Source organism: Coregonus lavaretus (genome assembly GCF_964263955.1).
Source record: "Coregonus lavaretus genome assembly, contig: HAP1_SCAFFOLD_47, whole genome shotgun sequence".
Taxonomy (NCBI): domain Eukaryota; kingdom Metazoa; phylum Chordata; class Actinopteri; order Salmoniformes; family Salmonidae; genus Coregonus; species Coregonus lavaretus.
The window spans coordinates 4346100-4369176 of record NW_028161510.1 but is presented as its reverse complement, the minus strand read 5'-3'; positions in this window follow the sequence as shown (position 1 = coordinate 4369176).

The following is a 23077-nucleotide window of genomic DNA, read 5'->3' as shown; positions in this document are numbered from 1 at the left end:
CAGCTTGCTATTTGGCTGTAGGCTACTCCACTAGCAGCTTGCCAGTTGGCTGTAGGCTACTCCACTAGACATTACATTACATTTACGCTAGCAGCTTGCCAGTTGGCTGTATGCTACTCCACTAGCAGCTTTTGGCTGTAGGCTACTCCACTAGCAGCTTGCCAGTTGGCTGTAGGCTACTCCACTAGCAGCTTGCCAGTTGGCTGTATGCTACTCCACTAACAGTTTACCAGTTGGCTGTAGGCTACTCCACTAGCAGCTTGCCAGTTGGCTGTAGGCTACTCTACTAGCAGCTTGCCAGTTGGCTGTAGGCTACTCCACTAGCAGCTTGCCAGTTGGCCGTAGGCTACTCCACTAGCAGCTTGCCAGTTGGCTGTTAGCTACTCTACTAGCAGCTTACCAGTTGGCTTTAGGCTACTCCACTAGCAGCTTACCAGTTGGCTGTAAGCTACTCTACTAGCAGCTTACCAGTTGGCTTTAGGCTACTCCACTAGCAGCTTACCAGTTGGCTTTAGGCTACTCCACCAGCAGCTTACCAGTTGGCTGTAGGCTACTCCACCAGCATCTTACCAGTTGGCTGTAGGCTACTCTACTAGCAGCGTGTCAGTTGGCTGTAGGCTACTCTACTAGCAGCTTGCCAGTTGGCTGTAGGCTACAGTTGGCTGTAGGCTAATCTACTAGCAGTTTACCAGTTGGCTGTAGGCTACTCCACTAGCAGCTTGCCAGTTGGCTGTAGGCTACTCTACTAGCAGCTTGCCAGTTGGCTGTAGGCTACTCCACTAGCAGCTTGCCAGTTGGCTGTAGGCTACTCCACTAGCAACTTACCAGTTGGCTGTAGGCTACTCCACTAGCAGCTTGCCAGTTGGCTGTAGGCTACTCCACTAGCAGCTTACCAGTTGGCTGTAAGCTACACCACTGGCAGCTTACCAGTTGGCTGTAAGCTACTCCACTAGCAGCTTGCCAGTTGGCTGTAGGCTACTCCACTAGCAGCTTGCCAGTTAGCTGTAAGCTACACCATTTGCAACTTACCAGTTGGCTGTAGGCTACTCCACTAGCAGCTTACCAGTTGGCTATAAGCTACTCTGCTAGCAGCTTACCAGTTGGCTTTAGGCTACTCCACTAGCAGCTTACCAGTTGGCTGTAGGCTACTCCACTAGCAGTTTACCAGTTGGCTGTAGGCTACTCCACTAGCAGCTTGCCAGTTGGCTGTAGGCTACTCTACTAGCAGCTTGCCAGTTGGCTGTAGGCTACTCTACTAGCAGCTTGCCAGTTGGCTGTAGGCTACTCCACTAGCAGCTTGCCAGTTGGCTGTAGAATACTCCACTAGCAGCTTGACAGTTTGCTGTAAGCTACTCTACTAGCAGCTTACCAGTTGGCTTTAGGCTACTCCACTAGCAGCTTACCAGTTGGCTGTAAGCTACTCTACTAGCAGCTTACCAGTTGGTTTTAGGCTACTCCACTAGCAGCTTACCAGTTGGCTTTAGGCTACTCCAACAGCAGCTTACCAGTTGGCTGTAGGCTACTCCACTAGCAGCTTACCAGTTGGCTGTAGGCTACTCCACCAGCAGCTTACCAGTTGGCTGTAGGCCACTCCACTAGCAGCTTGCCAGTTGGTTTTAGGCTACTCTGCTAGCAGCGTAACAGTTGGCTTTAGGCTACTCCACTAGCAGCTTACCAGTTGGCTGTAGGCTACTCCACTTGCAGCTTACCAGTTGGCTGTAAGCTACTCTACTAGTAGCTTGCCAGTTGGCTTTAGGCTACTCTACTTGCAGCTTGCCAGTTGGCTGTAGGCTACTCCACTAGCAGCTTGCCAGTTGGCTGTAGGCTACTCTACTAGCAGTTTACCAGTTGGCTGTAGGCTACTCTACTAGCAGCTTGCCAGTTGGCTGTAGGCTACTTTGCTAGCAGTTTACCAGTTGGCTGTAGGCTACTCCACTAGCAGTTTACCAGTTGGCTGTAGGCTACTCCACTAGCAGCTTGCCAGTTGGCTGTAGGCTACTCCACTAGCAGCTTGACAGTTGTCTGTAGGCTACTCCACTAGCAGCTTGCCAGTTGGCTGTAGGCTACTCTACTAGCAGCTTGCCAGTTGGCTGTAGGCTACTCTACTAGTAGCTTGCCAGTTGGCTGTAGGCTACTCTACTTGCAGCTTGCCAGTTGGCTGTAGGCTACTCCACTAGCAGCTTGCCAGTTGGCTGTAGGCTACTCTACTAGCAGCTTGCCAGTTGGCTGTAGGCTACTCTACTAGCAGTTTACCAGTTGGCTGTAGGCTACTCCACTAGCAGTTTACCAGTTGGCTGTAGGCTACTCCACTAGCAGCTTGCCAGTTGGCTGTAGGCTACTCCACTAGCAGCTTGACAGTTGGCTGTAGGCTACTCTACTAGCAGCTTGCCAGTTGGCTGTAGGCTACTCTACTAGCAGCTTGCCAGTTGGCTGTAGGCTACTCTACTAGCAGCTTGCCAGTTGGCTGTAGGCTACTCTACTAGCAGCTTGCCAGTTGGCTGTAGGCTACTCTACTAGCAGCTTGCCAGTTGGCTGTAGGCTAATCTACTAGCAGCTTGCCTGTTGGCTGTAGGCTACACAACTATCAGCTTGCCAGTTGGCTGTAGGCTACTCTACTAGCAGCTTGCCAGTTGGCTGTAGGCTAATCTACTAGCAGCTTGCCAGTTGGCTGTAGGCTACTCCACTAGCAGCTTACCAGTTGGCTGTAGGCTACTCCATTAGCAGCTTACCAGTTGGCTGTAGGCTAATCCACTAGACATTACATTACATTTACGCTAGCAGCTTGCCAGTTGGCTGTATGCTACTCCACTAGCAGCTTTTGGCTGTAGGCTACTCTACTAGCAGTTAACCAGTTGGCTGTAGGCTACTCCACTAGCAGCTTGCCAGTTGGCTGTAGGCTACTCCACTAGCAGCTTTCCAGTTGGCTGTAGGCTACTCCACCAGCATCTTACCAGTTGGCTGTAGGCTACTCCACCAGCAGCTTACCAGTTGGCTGTAGGCTACTCCACCAGCAGCTTACCAGTTGGCTGTAGGCTACTCTACTAGCAGCTTGCCAGTTGGCTGTAGGCTACTCCACTAGCAGTTTACCAGTTGGCTGTAGGCTACTCCACTAGCAGCTTGCCAGTTGGCTGTAGGCTACTCTACTAGCAGCTTGCCAGTTGGCTGTAGGCTACTCCACTAGCAGCTTGCCAGTTGGCTGTAGGCTACTCCACTAGCAACTTACCAGTTGGCTGTAGGCTACTCCACTAGCAGCTTGCCAGTTGGCTGTAGGCTACTCCACTAGCAGCTTACCAGTTGGCTGTAGGCTACTCCACTAGCAGCTTGCCAGTTGGCTGTAAGCTACACCACTAGCAGCTTACCAGTTGGCTGTAAGCTACACCACTAGCAGCTTACCAGTTGGCTGTAAGCTACTACACTAGCAGCTTGCCAGTTGGCTGTAGGCTACACCATTATCAGCTTACCAGTTGGCTGTAGGCTACTCCACTAGCAGCTTACCAGTTTGCTGTAGGCTACTCCACTAGCAGCTTACCAGTTGGCTGTAGGCTACTCCACTAGCAGCTTATCAGTTGCTTGTAGGCTACTCCACTAGCAGCTTACCAGTTGGCTTTAGGCTACTCCACTAGCAGCTTACCAGTTGGCTTTAGGCTACTCCACCAGCAGCTTACCAGTTGGCTGTAGGCTACTCCACCAGCAGCTTGCCAGTTGGCTGTAGGCTACTCCACCAGCAGCTTACCAGTTGGCTGTAGGCCACTCCACTAGCAGCTTACCAGTTGGCTGTAGGCCACTCCACTAGCAGCTTACCAGTTGGCTGTAGGCCACTCCACTAGCAGCTTACCAGTTGGCTGTAGGCTACTCCACCAGCAGCTTACCAGTTGGCTGTAGGCCACTCCACTAGCAGCTTGCCAGTTGGTTTTAGGCTACTCTGCTAGCAGCGTAACAGTTGGCTTTAGGCTACTCCACTAGCAGCTTACCAGTTGGCTGTAGGCTACTCCACTTGCAGCTTACCAGTTGGCTGTAAGCTACTCTACTAGTAGCTTGCCAGTTGGCTTTAGGCTACTCTACTTGCAGCTTGCCAGTTGGCTGTAGGCTACTCCACTAGCAGCTTGCCAGTTGGCTGTAGGCTACTCTACTAGCAGTTTACCAGTTGGCTGTAGGCTACTCTACTAGCAGCTTGCCAGTTGGCTGTAGGCTACCTTACTAGCAGTTTACCAGTTGGCTGTAGGCTACTCCACTAGCAGTTTACCAGTTGGCTGTAGGCTACTCCACTAGCAGCTTGCCAGTTGGCTGTAGGCTACTCCACTAGCAGCTTGACAGTTGTCTGTAGGCTACTCCACTAGCAGCTTGCCAGTTGGCTGTAGGCTACTCTACTAGCAGCTTGCCAGTTGGCTGTAGGCTACTCTACTAGTAGCTTGCCAGTTGGCTGTAGGCTACTCTACTTGCAGCTTGCCAGTTGGCTGTAGGCTACTCCACTAGCAGCTTGCCAGTTGGCTGTAGGCTACTCTACTAGCAGCTTGCCAGTTGGCTGTAGGCTACTCTACTAGCAGTTTACCAGTTGGCTGTAGGCTACTCCACTAGCAGTTTACCAGTTGGCTGTAGGCTACTCCACTAGCAGCTTGCCAGTTGGCTGTAGGCTACTCCACTAGCAGCTTGACAGTTGGCTGTAGGCTACTCTACTAGCAGCTTGCCAGTTGGCTGTAGGCTACTCTACTAGCAGCTTGCCAGTTGGCTGTAGGCTACTCTACTAGCAGCTTGCCAGTTGGCTGTAGGCTACTCTACTAGCAGCTTGCCAGTTGGTTGTAGGCTACTCTACTAGCAGCTTGCCAGTTGGCTGTAGGCTAATCTACTAGCAGCTTGCCAGTTGGCTGTAGGCTACACAACTATCAGCTTGCCAGTTGGCTGTAGGCTACTCTACTAGCAGCTTGCCAGTTGGCTGTAGGCTAATCTACTAGCAGCTTGCCAGTTGGCTGTAGGCTACTCCACTAGCAGCTTACCAGTTGGCTGTAGGCTACTCCATTAGCAGCTTACCAGTTGGCTGTAAGCTACTCTACTAGCAGCTTACCACTTGGCTTTAGACTACTCCGCTAGCAGCTTACCAGTTGGCTGTAGGCTACTCCACCAGCAGCTTACCAGTTGGCTGTAGGCTACTCTACTAGCAGCTTACCAGTTGGCTGTAGGCTACTCTACCAGCAGCTTACCAGTTGGCTGTAGGCTACTCTACCAGCAGCTTACCAGTTGGCTTTAGGCTACTCCACTAGCAGCTTACCAGTTGGCTGTAGGCTACTCTACTAGCAGCTTGTCAGTTGGCTGTAGGCTACTCTACTAGCAGCTTGCCAGTTGGCTGTAGGCTACTCTACTAGCAGCTTGTCAGTTGGCTGTAGGCTACTCTACTAGCAGCTTGCCAGTTGGCTGTAGGCTACTCCACTAGCAGCTTGCCAGTTGGCTGTAGGCTACTCTACTAGCAGCTAACCAGTTGGCTGTAGGCTACTCCACTAGCAGCTTGCCAGTTGGCTGTAAGCTACACCACTAGCAGTTGACCAGTTGGCTGTAGGCTACTCCACTAGCAGCTTGCCAGTTGGCTGTAGGCCCACAGATTTAGATGTGGCTTAGTGTTGTAGGTTACTGTTCTGCTGAAAGGTGAGTTCCTCTCCCAGTGTCTGGTGTAAAGCAGACTGAAGCAGGCTTTCCTCTAGGATCTCCCGTTTCGTTTCATTCTGTAAAACTCCCCAGTCTTTGACGATGTCAAGCATTTCCTTACCATGATGCAGCCATCACCATGCTTTTAAATAAGGAGGCAGTTACTCAGTGATGTTATGTTGGATTTGCCCCAAACTTAAGGCTTAAAGCAGCTTACCAGTTGGCTTTAGGCTACTCCACTAGCAGCTTACCAGTTGGCTGTAGGCTACTCCACTAGCAGTTTACCAGTTGGCTGTAGGCTACTCCACTAGCAGCTTGCCAGTTGGCTGTAGGCTACTCTACTAGCAGCTTGCCAGTTGGCTGTAGGCTACTCTACTAGCAGCTTGCCAGTTGGCTGTAGGCTACTCCACTAGCAGCTTGCCAGTTGGCTGTAGAATACTCCACTAGCAGCTTGACAGTTTGCTGTAAGCTACTCTACTAGCAGCTTACCAGTTGGCTTTAGGCTACTCCACTAGCAGCTTACCAGTTGGCTGTAAGCTACTCTACTAGCAGCTTACCAGTTGGTTTTAGGCTACTCCACTAGCAGCTTACCAGTTGGCTTTAGGCTACTCCAACAGCAGCTTACCAGTTGGCTGTAGGCTACTCCACTAGCAGCTTACCAGTTGGCTGTAGGCTACTCCACCAGCAGCTTACCAGTTGGCTGTAGGCCACTCCACTAGCAGCTTGCCAGTTGGTTTTAGGCTACTCTGCTAGCAGCGTAACAGTTGGCTTTAGGCTACTCCACTAGCAGCTTACCAGTTGGCTGTAGGCTACTCCACTTGCAGCTTACCAGTTGGCTGTAAGCTACTCTACTAGTAGCTTGCCAGTTGGCTTTAGGCTACTCTACTTGCAGCTTGCCAGTTGGCTGTAGGCTACTCCACTAGCAGCTTGCCAGTTGGCTGTAGGCTACTCTACTAGCAGTTTACCAGTTGGCTGTAGGCTACTCTACTAGCAGCTTGCCAGTTGGCTGTAGGCTACTTTGCTAGCAGTTTACCAGTTGGCTGTAGGCTACTCCACTAGCAGTTTACCAGTTGGCTGTAGGCTACTCCACTAGCAGCTTGCCAGTTGGCTGTAGGCTACTCCACTAGCAGCTTGACAGTTGTCTGTAGGCTACTCCACTAGCAGCTTGCCAGTTGGCTGTAGGCTACTCTACTAGCAGCTTGCCAGTTGGCTGTAGGCTACTCTACTAGTAGCTTGCCAGTTGGCTGTAGGCTACTCTACTTGCAGCTTGCCAGTTGGCTGTAGGCTACTCCACTAGCAGCTTGCCAGTTGGCTGTAGGCTACTCTACTAGCAGCTTGCCAGTTGGCTGTAGGCTACTCTACTAGCAGTTTACCAGTTGGCTGTAGGCTACTCCACTAGCAGTTTACCAGTTGGCTGTAGGCTACTCCACTAGCAGCTTGCCAGTTGGCTGTAGGCTACTCCACTAGCAGCTTGACAGTTGGCTGTAGGCTACTCTACTAGCAGCTTGCCAGTTGGCTGTAGGCTACTCTACTAGCAGCTTGCCAGTTGGCTGTAGGCTACTCTACTAGCAGCTTGCCAGTTGGCTGTAGGCTACTCTACTAGCAGCTTGCCAGTTGGCTGTAGGCTACTCTACTAGCAGCTTGCCAGTTGGCTGTAGGCTAATCTACTAGCAGCTTGCCTGTTGGCTGTAGGCTACACAACTATCAGCTTGCCAGTTGGCTGTAGGCTACTCTACTAGCAGCTTGCCAGTTGGCTGTAGGCTAATCTACTAGCAGCTTGCCAGTTGGCTGTAGGCTACTCCACTAGCAGCTTACCAGTTGGCTGTAGGCTACTCCATTAGCAGCTTACCAGTTGGCTGTAGGCTAATCCACTAGACATTACATTACATTTACGCTAGCAGCTTGCCAGTTGGCTGTATGCTACTCCACTAGCAGCTTTTGGCTGTAGGCTACTCTACTAGCAGTTAACCAGTTGGCTGTAGGCTACTCCACTAGCAGCTTGCCAGTTGGCTGTAGGCTACTCCACTAGCAGCTTTCCAGTTGGCTGTAGGCTACTCCACCAGCATCTTACCAGTTGGCTGTAGGCTACTCCACCAGCAGCTTACCAGTTGGCTGTAGGCTACTCCACCAGCAGCTTACCAGTTGGCTGTAGGCTACTCTACTAGCAGCTTGCCAGTTGGCTGTAGGCTACTCCACTAGCAGTTTACCAGTTGGCTGTAGGCTACTCCACTAGCAGCTTGCCAGTTGGCTGTAGGCTACTCTACTAGCAGCTTGCCAGTTGGCTGTAGGCTACTCCACTAGCAGCTTGCCAGTTGGCTGTAGGCTACTCCACTAGCAACTTACCAGTTGGCTGTAGGCTACTCCACTAGCAGCTTGCCAGTTGGCTGTAGGCTACTCCACTAGCAGCTTACCAGTTGGCTGTAGGCTACTCCACTAGCAGCTTGCCAGTTGGCTGTAAGCTACACCACTAGCAGCTTACCAGTTGGCTGTAAGCTACTACACTAGCAGCTTGCCAGTTGGCTGTAGGCTACACCATTATCAGCTTACCAGTTGGCTGTAGGCTACTCCACTAGCAGCTTACCAGTTTGCTGTAGGCTACTCCACTAGCAGCTTACCAGTTGGCTGTAGGCTACTCCACTAGCAGCTTATCAGTTGCTTGTAGGCTACTCCACTAGCAGCTTACCAGTTGGCTTTAGGCTACTCCACTAGCAGCTTACCAGTTGGCTTTAGGCTACTCCACCAGCAGCTTACCAGTTGGCTGTAGGCTACTCCACCAGCAGCTTGCCAGTTGGCTGTAGGCTACTCCACCAGCAGCTTACCAGTTGGCTGTAGGCCACTCCACTAGCAGCTTACCAGTTGGCTGTAGGCCACTCCACTAGCAGCTTACCAGTTGGCTGTAGGCCACTCCACTAGCAGCTTACCAGTTGGCTGTAGGCTACTCCACCAGCAGCTTACCAGTTGGCTGTAGGCCACTCCACTAGCAGCTTGCCAGTTGGTTTTAGGCTACTCTGCTAGCAGCGTAACAGTTGGCTTTAGGCTACTCCACTAGCAGCTTACCAGTTGGCTGTAGGCTACTCCACTTGCAGCTTACCAGTTGGCTGTAAGCTACTCTACTAGTAGCTTGCCAGTTGGCTTTAGGCTACTCTACTTGCAGCTTGCCAGTTGGCTGTAGGCTACTCCACTAGCAGCTTGCCAGTTGGCTGTAGGCTACTCTACTAGCAGTTTACCAGTTGGCTGTAGGCTACTCTACTAGCAGCTTGCCAGTTGGCTGTAGGCTACTTTACTAGCAGTTTACCAGTTGGCTGTAGGCTACTCCACTAGCAGTTTACCAGTTGGCTGTAGGCTACTCCACTAGCAGCTTGCCAGTTGGCTGTAGGCTACTCCACTAGCAGCTTGACAGTTGTCTGTAGGCTACTCCACTAGCAGCTTGCCAGTTGGCTGTAGGCTACTCTACTAGCAGCTTGCCAGTTGGCTGTAGGCTACTCTACTAGTAGCTTGCCAGTTGGCTGTAGGCTACTCTACTTGCAGCTTGCCAGTTGGCTGTAGGCTACTCCACTAGCAGCTTGCCAGTTGGCTGTAGGCTACTCTACTAGCAGCTTGCCAGTTGGCTGTAGGCTACTCTACTAGCAGCTTGCCAGTTGGCTGTAGGCTACTCTACTAGCAGCTTGCCAGTTGGCTGTAGGCTACTCTACTAGCAGCTTGCCAGTTGGTTGTAGGCTACTCTACTAGCAGCTTGCCAGTTGGCTGTAGGCTAATCTACTAGCAGCTTGCCAGTTGGCTGTAGGCTACACAACTATCAGCTTGCCAGTTGGCTGTAGGCTACTCTACTAGCAGCTTGCCAGTTGGCTGTAGGCTAATCTACTAGCAGCTTGCCAGTTGGCTGTAGGCTACTCCACTAGCAGCTTACCAGTTGGCTGTAGGCTACTCCATTAGCAGCTTACCAGTTGGCTGTAAGCTACTCTACTAGCAGCTTACCACTTGGCTTTAGACTACTCCGCTAGCAGCTTACCAGTTGGCTGTAGGCTACTCCACCAGCAGCTTACCAGTTGGCTGTAGGCTACTCTACTAGCAGCTTACCAGTTGGCTGTAGGCTACTCTACCAGCAGCTTACCAGTTGGCTGTAGGCTACTCTACCAGCAGCTTACCAGTTGGCTTTAGGCTACTCCACTAGCAGCTTACCAGTTGGCTGTAGGCTACTCTACTAGCAGCTTGTCAGTTGGCTGTAGGCTACTCTACTAGCAGCTTGCCAGTTGGCTGTAGGCTACTCTACTAGCAGCTTGTCAGTTGGCTGTAGGCTACTCTACTAGCAGCTTGCCAGTTGGCTGTAGGCTACTCCACTAGCAGCTTGCCAGTTGGCTGTAGGCTACTCTACTAGCAGCTAACCAGTTGGCTGTAGGCTACTCCACTAGCAGCTTGCCAGTTGGCTGTAAGCTACACCACTAGCAGTTGACCAGTTGGCTGTAGGCTACTCCACTAGCAGCTTGCCAGTTGGCTGTAGGCCCACAGATTTAGATGTGGCTTAGTGTTGTAGGTTACTGTTCTGCTGAAAGGTGAGTTCCTCTCCCAGTGTCTGGTGTAAAGCAGACTGAAGCAGGCTTTCCTCTAGGATCTCCCGTTTCGTTTCATTCTGTAAAACTCCCCAGTCTTTGACGATGTCAAGCATTTCCTTACCATGATGCAGCCATCACCATGCTTTTAAATAAGGAGGCAGTTACTCAGTGATGTTATGTTGGATTTGCCCCAAACTTAAGGCTTTGCATTTAGGCCCAAAAAGTGTATTCATTTGCCCTGTTAATTTTTTAGCAGTGTTACTTTAGTGCCTTGTTGCAAACAAGATCTGAAATATGTATATTCTCCTTTCACTCTGTCATTCAGGTCATTATTGTGGATTATTGTGAATAGTCACATGTACAGGGTTGCAGGTGGTCATTATTGGGGATTATTGCTAATAGTCAAATGTACAGGGTTGCAGGTGGTCATTATTGTGGATTATTGTGAATAGTCACATGTACAGGGTTGCAGGTAGTCATTATTGTGGATTATTGTGAATAGTCACATGTACAGGGTTGCAGGTGGTCATTATTGTGGATTATTGTGAACATCTTTGACGTGTCTGGGTGGCTTAATACACCTTACACAACATCATTATTAACAGAGGAAAGGTTAGTCATTCATATCACACAATTACTATTTTAGTTATTGTTTTGTATTTGTTTGTACAAATTTGTAGAATTTTGTTTTTACTTTCACATTATTTTGTGTAGATGTATTACGGAAAATTATAATCAAATCTATTTCAATCCCACTTTTTAAAGCAACAAAATGTGAAAAAGTTATAGTGGGTGTAGACTTTCCATAGGAACTGTATAGACTAATAATATTTAGGAAGTTAATTTACTTGGGAAGATAACTGCCGTGCTTATCTGTCCATTCATATATAGACTACTCTATTTAATTGAGACCATACGGTCACCTAATCTGGCACGCCCAACTAGGAGAGGAGAGGTATGGCTGCTGAACTAGGAGAGGAGAGGAGAGGTATGGCTGCTGAACTAGGAGAGGAGAGGTATGGCTGCTGAACTAGGAGAGGAGAGGAGAGGTATGGCTGCTGAACTAGGAGAGGAGAGGTATGGCTGCTGAACTAGCAGAGGAGAGGTATGGCTGCTGAACTAGGAGAGGAGAGGTATGGCTGCTGAACTAGGACAGGAGAAGTATGGCTGCTGAACTAGGAGAGGAGAGGTATGGCTGCTGAACTTGAAACAGCAAGATTTATTCGCCCATTCATAGGTAGCCTTGTAGGCTAGTGTGTGAATAATTTGACAGAGGTGCTTTTAGTACAATAGCTAGGCTTACGCATACACAGCAGAAAGACACCATTTCCAAATAATCTGCGGGACAAGTATATTTATCACAACGTTTTCTGTCTGACCTCACTCAACATGAAAAATATGGGCCGCGCTGCAATGATCTCCGTCGGAGCCCGCAGCCCTCTACCTCCAAACATCTTTGTTGTACCATTTGAAAGTGGAAAGAAATATATACAGTACCAGTCAAAAGTTTGGACACACCTACTCATTCAAGGGTTTTTCTTTATTTTTACGTTGTAGAATAATAGTGAAGACATCAGAACTATGAAATAACACATATGGAATGATGTAGTAACCAAGAAAGTGTTAAACAGATCAAAATATGTGATGTTTGAGATTCTTCAAAGTAGCCACCCCTTTGCCTTGATGACAGCTTTTCACACTCTTGGCATTCTCTCAACCATCTTCATGAGGTAGTCACCTGGAATATATTTTGATTTGTTTAACACTTTGTTGGTTACAACATGATTCAATATGTGTTATTTCATAGTTTGGATGTTATTACATTTTAGTACATTTGTCAGCCAAAACATGACACCCGCCCTTTTTTTATGTGTTCTATCGCAAACTGTCATCAACACGAAGCTTTCCAACGTAACATCAACTTTCCAATCAAAGCCACATTGACAGTTTGAAATTAGCACATCAATTACAAAAAATTACAATTTAATATATTTAAATCCCACTTTGTAACGTAACAAAATGTGAAAAAGGTTCAAGGGAGTGCAGACATTCTAAAGGCAATGTATTATATTAGGTTAACATTTCAAAATAGTCTGATGCATATCCTGTAGAACAGATCAAATAGCCTGTAGATCAGATCAAATAGCCTGTAGATCAGATCAAGGAACGCTGTCTATACTTCCATCCCTTTTGTTATTGGCTGATTCCATCGCCAGCAATGCCCAAAAATATTATTGGAATTCTCACATAGAAACGTAATTGGGGTCTAATATAAAAATAAGCTAAATCAATTTGCCCTTTTTCCCGAAATGTCCTATTGGTCTGAAGTGTAAGATATTGGTTTCTCCCGTGGGAGCCCCGGGTTCATATCGTGCATGTTACATACAGTTACAATATTTGAGCGCTGCAAATTTGCGTAGCAAGCAAACAGACAATGTGAATTATTTTTAACATGCTGTGAAAGTAGTACTCACTTTTAGGAATGGGTAATCGTTTACAAGTTGCAAGCTATATCATAAACCCATCGTTGAAAACCACATTTTTAGTCTTCTGTGGTTTGGTAACTTCATGTTGTTCAACGGACCGGAATGAAGAAGCAGAGTTTGGAAAAAATGTATTTGGTGTCCATTAAGTCTTAAACAGCAAGTGGGCATTGTTACCACTCCGTTGTGGCGTCCCCATTTAAATGCAAGACCTCATCATACCATTGTTGTGTTGTTTTACCCTTAGTGTACTAACTTGAATTCCACTACCCTCTTTTTGGGATTTACAGGAAACACCTATTCCACCCCCCTCCTCCCTCTCCCTCCAACCCTCCTCCCTCCCCCTCTTGGGGTACCCAGGTTGTGCCTCTCCTGGTAACTTACTGCTGGGTCTGAAGAGGGTGTCTGTGCTGCTGGTCGACTGCAGGAAAACACCGGGATGGAGTGGGTTTATGCTCTTACATACATTTATTTTGGGACACTCCCTAGATGTCCTTAATTACCATTAAATACAATCACTAACCTTCTTAAAATGTAGAATCATTAGAAGCACTCCTACCCCATTGGTTACATTGATGATTTTAACCCATCCAAAATGCTCAAATCTGATCACAAGAGTTTGGAAAGCTGGGCCTTGAACTAACTTAGATATGAAGAAGGAACCCTAACTGTCTTTCTTTGTTTCACAGGGGACAGCCCTAATCGTCGCTCTCTCAGTAGAAGGGGCTTATCATCTGGGGAGGCTAACCAACATCATGATGCTGATGAGACAGAGAAGAGTCTCTCCAGATCAGAACACCTCAAGAAACACCAGCAGAGACTTACAGGGAAGAAAACTTACTGCTGCTTTGACTGTGGAAAGAGTTTCACCTCTTCAGCAAAACTTAAAATGCACAAGAGAATACACACAGGAGAGAAGCTTTACAGCTGTGATCAATGTGGGAAAAGATTTCCTAGATCAGACCAGCTGGTAATACACCAGATAATACACACAGGAGAGAAGCCTTTTGGTTGTGATCAGTGTGGGAAGAGATTCACTCAGTCAGGAAGCCTGGAGTTACACAAGAGAATACACACAGGAGAGAAGCCTTACCACTGCTCAGACTGTGGAATGAGCTTAACCACTTCAAAAGGACTTCTAGTACACCAGAGAACACACACAGGAGAGAAGCCTTTTGGTTGTGATCAGTGTGGGAAGAGATTCACTCACTCAGGAAACCTGGCTTTACACAAGAGAATACACACAGGAGAGAAGCCTTTTGGTTGTGATCAGTGTGGGAAGAGATTCACTCAGTCAGGAAGCCTGGAGTTACACAAGAGAATACACACAGGAGAGAAGCCTTACCACTGCTCAGACTGTGGAATGAGCTTAACCACTTCACAAGGACTTCTAGTACACCAGAGAACACACACAGGAGAGAAGCCTTTTGGTTGTGATCAGTGTGGGAAGAGATTCACTCACTCAGGAAACCTGGCTTTACACAAGAGAATACACACAGGAGAGAAGCCTTACCACTGCTCAGACTGTGGAATGAGCTTAACCACTTCACAAGGACTTCTGGTACACCAGAGAACACACACAGGAGAGAAGCCTTTTGGTTGTGATCAGTGTGGGAAGAGATTCACTCACTCAGGAAACCTGGCTTTACACAAGAGAATACACACAGGAGAGAAGCCTTTTGGTTGTGATCAGTGTGGGAAGAGATTCACTCAGTCAGGAAGCCTGGTTGGACACATGAGAAAACACACAGGAGAGAAGCCTTACCACTGCTCAGACTGTGGAATGAGCTTAACCACTTCAAAAGGACTTCTAGTACACCAGAGAACACACACAGGAGAGAAGCCTTTTGGTTGTGATCAATGTGGGAAGAGATTCACTCACTCAGGAAACCTGGCTTTACACAAGAGAATACACACAGGCGAGAAGCCTTTTGGTTGTGATCAGTGTGGGAAGAGATTCACTCAGTCAGGAAGCCTGAAGTTACACACGAGAATACACACAGGAGAGAAGCCTTACCACTGCTCAGACTGTGGAATGAGCTTAACCACTTCAAAAGGACTTCTAGTACACCAGAGAACACACACAGGAGAGAAGCCTTTTGGTTGTGATCAGTGTGGGAAGAGATTCACTCAATCAGGAAACCTGGCTTTACACAAGAGAATACACACAGGAGAGAAGCCTTTTGGTTGTGATCAGTGTGGGAAGAGATTCACTCAGTCAGGAAGCCTGGTTGGACACATGAGAAAACACACAGGAGAGAAGCCTTTTGGTTGTGATCAGTGTGGGAAGAGATTCACTCATTCAGGAAGCCTGGTTGGACACATGATAATACACACAGGAGAGAAGCCTTTTGGTTGTGATCAGTGTGGGAAGAGATTCACTCGGTCAGAACACCTGGCTAGACACAAGAGAATACACACAGGAGAGAAGCCTTTTGGTTGTGATCAGTGTGGGAAGAGATTCACTCATTCAGAAAGCCTGGCGTTACACAAGAGAATACACACAGGAGAGAAGCCTTACCACTGCTCAGACTGTGGAATGAGCTTAACCACTTCAAAAGGACTTCTAGTACACCAGAGAACACACACAGGAGAGAAGCCTTTTGGTTGTGATCAGTGTGGGAAGAGATTCACTCAGTCAGATAGCCTGGCTGGACACAAGAGAATACACACAGGAGAGAAGCCTTTTGGTTGTGATCAGTGTGGGAAGAGATTCACTCACTCAGGAAACCTGGCTAGACACAAGAGAATACACACAGGAGAGAAGCCTTATAGCTGTGACCAATGTGGGAAGAGATTCACTCAGTCAGGACACCTGGCGTTACACAAGAGAATACACACAGGAGAGAAGCCTTACCACTGCTCAGACTGTGGAATGAGCTTAACCACTTCAAAAGGACTTCTAGTACACCAGAGAACACACACAGGAGAGAAGCCTTTTGGTTGTGATCAGTGTGGGAAGAGATTCACTCAGTCAGATAGCCTGGCTGGACACAAGAGAATACACACAGGAGAGAAGCCTTTTGGTTGTGATCAGTGTGGGAAGAGATTCACTCACTCAGGAAACCTGGCTAGACACAAGAGAATACACACAGGAGAGAAGCCTTTTGGTTGTGATCAGTGTGGGAAGAGATTCACTCACTCAGGACACCTGGCTAGACACAAGAGAATACACACAGGAGAGAAGCCTTACCACTGCTCAGACTGTGGAATGAGCTTAACCACTTCAAAAGGACTTCTAGTACACCAGAGAACACACACAGGAGAGAAGCCTTTTGGTTGTGATCAGTGTGGGAAGAGATTCACTCAGTCAGATAGCCTGGCTGGACACAAGAGAATACACACAGGAGAGAAGCCTTTTGGTTGTGATCAGTGTGGGAAGAGATTCACTCACTCAGGAAACCTGGCTAGACACAAGAGAATACACACAGGAGAGAAGCCTTTTGGTTGTGATCAGTGTGGGAAGAGATTCACTCAGTCAGGACACCTGGCGTTACACAAGAGAATACACACAGGAGAGAAGCCTTACCACTGCTCAGACTGTGGAATGAGCTTAACCACTTCAAACGGACTTGTATTACACCAGAGAACACACACAGGAGAGAAGCCTTTTGGTTGTGATCAGTGTGGGAAGAGATTCACTCACTCAGGAAACCTGGCTAGACACAAGAGAAAACACCACACTGTTGGGTAACCTTTCCACTTTTGTTAGCTCAATCCAGTTAACGGTAGACGAGTGTACACACACTGGAGAGAAGTCCTATAGGGTGAGTTTTGCCCCCTCAAGCTTTCTTAATGTGGCCTTCCTTAGTGTAATTTGATGTACTGTCAACAAGGGGTCCACCCTCTGATAACTTTAACTATCCATTATTTCCAGATTTCTATTAATTGCAATGTGAGTGAAATAGTCTGTGTTTGAATGGTGTGGGCGTACGTACCCCAACAACAGAATGGTGTGGGTGTTTCCCAACAACAGGATTGGTCAGCTCAGAGAAAGCAGGGCGGTAGCTCCTCCCCCTCTCTCTGCAAGTCTATCGTTAGGGTTAAGGCAAGGGTCCGTTTAACATGTTGACTAGTTGGGATGTGGTCAGAAAAGTCCCTTAAGTCGCTGCCGTCCCACAGTCTGTTGACAGATGCTATGATACCAGGAGTTTACAGAAATGTTGGCAAGTCGATTTATTTGGTTTGCTTAACGAGCAAGCTAGAGGGATCTGAAGACTGATAACTATGTCTGAGGACAATTCACGATCCTCATGATCAACCCTGTCTACCAGCCAACACACCATCACCATGATCAACCCTGTCTACCAGCCAACTCACCATCACCATGATCAACCCTGTCTACCAGCCAACTCACCATGATCAACCCCGTCTACCATCCAACTCACCTTATTTTGAAATGACATGATATTGTTTGGCAGAATGAACACGGTATAGTGAATATTTTCCCAAACTGCGTTACCCACTCCAGTCAGCAGATGACGATGTGAGTCTTTCAAGAGCTGTTTCCTCCAGTGGACAGGACGCTTTTTCAACAACAACACGGACTCATCAGCCGCCTCAGTAGCTTGCTGGCAAACAAACAAACAAACCACAAAGTTTGCTGCTTCAGTGTTTTTAGATATTTTTCTCAGATGTTACTATGGTATACTGAAGTATAATTACAAGCATTCCATAAGTGTCAAAGGCTTTTATTGACAATTACATTAAGTTTATGCAATGAGTTAATATTTGCAGCGTTGACCCTTCTATTTCAAGACCTCTGCAATGGCATGCTGTCAATTAACTTCTGGGCCACATCCTGACTGATGGCAGCCCATTCTTGCCCAATGCTTGGAGTTTGTCAGAATTGGTGGGTTTTTGTTTGTCCACCCGCCTCTTGAGGATTGACCACAAGTTCTCAATGGGATTAAGGTCTGGGGAGTTTCCTGGCCCATGGACCCAACATTTCGATGTTTTGTTCCCCGAGCCACTTAGTTATCACTTTTGCCTTATGGCAAGGTGCTCCATCATGCTGGAAAAGGCATTGTTCGTCACCAAACTGTTATTGGATGGTTGGGAGAAGTTGCTCTCTGAGGATGTGTTGGTACCATTCTTTATTCATGGCTGTGTTCTTAGGCAAATTTGTGAGTGAGCCCACTCCCTTGGCTGAGAAGCAACCCCACACATGAATGGTCTCAGGATGCTTTACTGTTGGCATGACACAGGACTGATGGTAGCGCTCACCTTGTCTTCCTTGCAGGTAACCATGGTTAACAGAGGAAGAACAATGATTTCAAGCACCACCCTCCTTTTTAAAACTTCCAGTCTGTTATTCTAACTCAATCAGCATGACAGGGTGATCTCCAGCCTTGTCCTCGTCAACACTCTCACCTGTGTTAACAAGAGAATCACTGACATGATGTCAGCTGGTCCTTTTGTGGCAGGGCTGAAATGCAGTGGAAATGTTTTTGGGGGATTAAGTTCATTTTCATGGCAAAATGCAATTAATTGCAATTCATCTGATCACTCTTCATAACAGTCTGGAGTATAAGCAAATTGCCATCATAAAAACTGAGGCAGCAGACTTTGTGAAAATTAATATTTGGGTCATTCTCAACTTTTGACCAAGACTGTATATTAACAGCAGGGTTTTAAACACAGTCTGTGTGCTTACTAGTTATTACATGTCATATACAGTGGGGGAAAAAAGTATTTAGTCAGCCACCAATTGTGCAAGTTCTCCCACTTAAAAAGATGAGAGAGGCCTGTAATTTTCATCATAGGTACACGTCAACTATGACAGACAAATGGAGAATTTTTTTCTCCAGAAAATCACATTGTAGGATTTTTTATGAATTTATTTGCTAATTATGGTGGAAAATAAGTATTTGGTCACCTACAAACAAGCAATATTTCTGGCTCTCACAGACCTGTAAGTTCTTCTTTAAGAGGCTCCTCTGTCCTCCACTCATTACCTGTATTAATGGCACCTGTTTGAACTTGTTATCAGTATAAAAGACACCTGTCCACAACCTCAAACAGTCACACTCCAAACTCCACTATGGCCAAGACCAAAGAGCTGTCAAAGGACACCAGAAACAAAATTGTAGACCTGCACCAGGCTGGGAAGACTGAATCTGCAATAGGTAAGCAGCTTGGTTTGAATAAATCAACTGTGGGAGCAATTATTAGGAAATGGAAGACATACAAGACCACTGATAATCTCCCTCGATCTGGGGCTCCACGCAAGATCTCACCCCGTGGGGTCAAAATGATCACAAGAACGGTGAGCAAAAATCCCAGAACCACACGGGGGGACCTAGTGAATGACCTGCAGAGAGCTGGGACCAAAGTAACAAAGCCTACCATCAGTAACACACTACGCCTCCAGGGACTCAAATCCTGCAGTGCCAGATGTGTCCCCCTGCTTAAGCCAGTACATGTCCAGGCCCATCTGAAGTTTGCTAGAGTGCATTCGGATGATCCAGAAGAGGATTGGGAGAATGTCATATGGTCAGATGAAACCAAAATATAACTTTTTGGTAAAAACTCAACTCGTCGTGTTTGGTGGACAAAGAATGCTGAGTTGCATCCCAAGAACACCATACCTACTGTGAAGCATGGGGGTGGAAACATCATGCTTTGGGGCTGTTTTTCTGCAAAGGGACCAGGACGACTGATCCGTGGAAAGGAAAGAATGAATGGGGCCATGTATCGTGAGATTTTGAGTGAAAACCTCCTTCCATCAGCAAGGGCATTGAAGATGAAACGTGGCTGGGTCTTTCAGCATGACAATGATCCCAAACACACCGCCCGGGCAACGAAGGAGTGGCTTCGTAAGAAGCATTTCAAGGTCCTGGAGTGGCCTAGCCAGTCTCCAGATCTCAACCCCATAGAAAATCTTTGGAGGGAGTTGAAAGTCCGCGTTGCCCAGCGACAGCCCCAAAACATCACTGCTCTAGAGGAGATCTGCATGGAGGAATGGGCCAAAATACCAGCAACAGTGTGTGAAAACCTTGTGAAGACTTACATAAATCGTTTGACCTGTGTCATTGCCAACAAAGGGTATATAACAAAGTATTGAGAAACTTTTGTTACTTACCAAATACTTATTTTCCACCATCATTTGCAAATAAATTCATTAAAAATCCTACAATGTGAAATTTTGGATTTTTTTTCTCATTTTGTCTGTCATAGTTGACGTGTACCTATGATGAAAATTACAGGCCTCTCATCTTTTTAAGTGGTGGCTGACTAAATACTTTTTTTCCCCACTGTACATTTGAAGTCGGAAGTTTACATACACTTAGGCTGGAGTCATTAAAACTCGTTTTTCAACCACTCCACAAATGTCTTGTTAACAAACTATAGTTTTGGCAAGTCGGTTAGGACGTCTACTTTCTGCATGACAACAATTCTTTACAAACAGAATATTTCATTTATAATTCACTATATCACAATTCCAGTGGGTCAGAAGTTACATACACTTAGTTGACTGTGCCTTTAAACAGCTTGGAAAATTCCAGAAAATGATGTCATGGCTTTAGATGCTTCTGATAGGCTAATTGACATCATTTGAGTCAATTGGAGGTGTACCTGTGGATGTATTTATCCAAAGCGACTTAGTCATGTGCGCATACATTTTTACGTATGGGTGGTCCCGGGGATCGAACCTACTACCCTGGCGTTACAAGCACCATGCTCTACCAATTGAGCTACAGAGGACCACTATTAACAGCAGGGTTATAAATCAAATCAAATTTTATTGGTCACATGCGCCGAATACAACAGGTGCAGACATTACAGTGAAATGCTTACTTACAGCCCTTAACCAACAGTGCATTTATTTTAAACAAAAAAGTAAGAATAAAACAACAACAAAGTGTTGAGAAAAAAAGAGCAGAAGTAAAATACAGTGACAGTAGGGAGGCTATATATACAATAAAATAAAGTGACAGTAGGGAGGCTATATATACAGGGGGGTACCGTTGCATAGTCAATGTGCAGGGGCACCGGCTAGTTGAGGTAGTTGAGGTAATATGTACATGTGGGTAGAGTTAAAGTGACTATGCATAAATACTTAACAGAGTAGCAGCAGCGTAAAAAGGATGGGGTGGGGGGGCAGTGCAAATAGTCCGGGTAGCCATGATTAGCTGTTCAGGAGTCTTATGGCTTGGGGGTAGAAGCTGTTGAGAAGTCTTTTGGACCTAGACTTGGCACTCCGGTACCGCTTGCCGTGCGGTAGCAGAGAGAACAGTCTATGACTAGGGTGACTGGAGTCTTTGACAATTTTGAGGGCCTTCCTCTGACACCGCCTGGTATAGAGGTCCTGGATGGCAGGGAGCTTTGCCCCAGTGATGTACTGGGCCGTACGCACTACCCTCTGTAGTGCCTTGCGGTCAGAGGCCAAGCAGTTGCCATACCAGGCGGTGATGCAACCAGTCAGGATGCTCTCGATGGTGCAGCTGTAGAATTTTTTGAGGATCTGAGGACCCATGCCAAATCTTTTTAGTCTCCTGAGGGGGAATAGGCTTTGTCGTGCCCTCTTCACGACTGTCTTGGTGTGTTTGGACCATGATAGTTCGTTGGTGATGTGGACACCAAGGAACTTGAAGCTCTTAACCTGTTCCACTACAGCCCCGTCGATGAGAATGGGGGCGTGCTTACTAGTGAGAACAGTCTGTGTGCTTACTAGTCATATATATATGTTGTTATTCAGCTAGCTTGTTAAGATAGCCTAGCACTACGCTAATGCTAATTAACTAGCTAGCCAACTAACGTCCACAACCATGAGCTCAATAAGCTACTCGCCCCGTACAAAAGAAGATGTGTGCTGGTTGGAGAAAGAAGCTCTGGGGCTGAACATTGTTGTGAAAGAGGAAGAGGAGGATATCACAGTGAAAGGAGAGGAGGGGGAGATGACTGTCACAGTGAAAGGGGAGGCGGGGGGGATGACTGTCACAGTGAAAGAGGAGAAGGAGGAGGATGGATATCTGATTAACAGCAGTGAGTTTTGTCTTGGGGAGGGGCAGAAAGCTCTGATTAGAGAAAAGGCCTGCAGTGTCACTGGCCTTTTTAACTATCCCAAAGCCTAGGACCAAGAGGCATGGAGAGGCAGCCTTTAGTTAGTATGCCTCCCAGCCTCTGGAATAGCCAGAGAACCTGAGGGGGAAGGAAACTGTGGCATTTAAAAAAATAGATCTTAAACACACCTTTTTAGTGGTGCTTTTCCTCAGGGTGCTTTTTAGTCGTGCATTTTTTATTGTAATTCTTTAGTTTTTTATCCTCTTATATTTGTGTAGTAAATATTTAGTTTCATTTTAATTGTTTTTATTAGTTTTTTTCCTGTGAAGCACATTGTGTTCCATTCCATGTCTGAAATGTGCTGTATAAATAAAGCTTGATTTGATTCTCTATGGTGTTATTAGATCCCTAATATTGAGTTAGGCCTGTAAGGTAAGATAGACTGATATGATTGAAATCTCTATGGTGTTATTGAATTTAAACAACAAGGCACTCAACCCCGTGGATTATTGTAAACAACTAATAGCTGTTCTCTAACATGACGTGAAGAGGAGTGAATAACACACAATTAATAGCTGTTCTCTAACATGACGAATAACACACAACTAAGTTAATAACACAACTAAGAGCTGTTCTCTAACATGACGTGAAGAGGAGTAAATAACACAACTAAGAGCTGTTCGTATTGGAGATCTTTAGTTAACAGCGAAATAGCCGATAAATACTGTATATACAGTGCCTTCAGAAAGTATTTATACCCCTTCCACTTTTTCACATTTTGTTGTTACAACCCTGAATTTAAAATGGATTAAATTGAGATTAATTTTGTCACTGGCATACTCACAATACCCCAAAATGTCAAAGTGGAATCATGTTTTTCGAACAAATTAATTAAAAATAAAAAGCTGAATTGTCTTGAGTTAATAAGAATTCAACCTATTTGTTATGACAAGCCTAAGAAAGTTCAGGAGTAAAAATCTTCTCAACAAGTCACATAATAAGTTGCATGGACTCACTCTGTGTGCAATAATAGTGTTTAACATGATTTTTGAATGACTACCTCATCTCCGTATCCCAGACATACTGTACAATTATCTGTAATGTCTCTCAGTCGAGCAGTGAATTTCAAACACAGATTCAACCACAACGACCAGGGAAGTTTTCCAATGCCTCACAAAGAAGGGCACCTATGGGTAGACGACATTGAATATTCCTTCATTCATTACACTTTGGATGGTGTATCAATATACCCAGCTTCTACAAAGATAGAGACATCCTTCTTAACTCAGTTGCCAGTGAGGAAGGAAACCGCTCAGGGATTTCACCATGAGGCGAATGCTGACTTTTAAACAGTTACAGAGTTTAATGGCTGTGATAGGAGAAAACTGAGAATGGATCAACAAC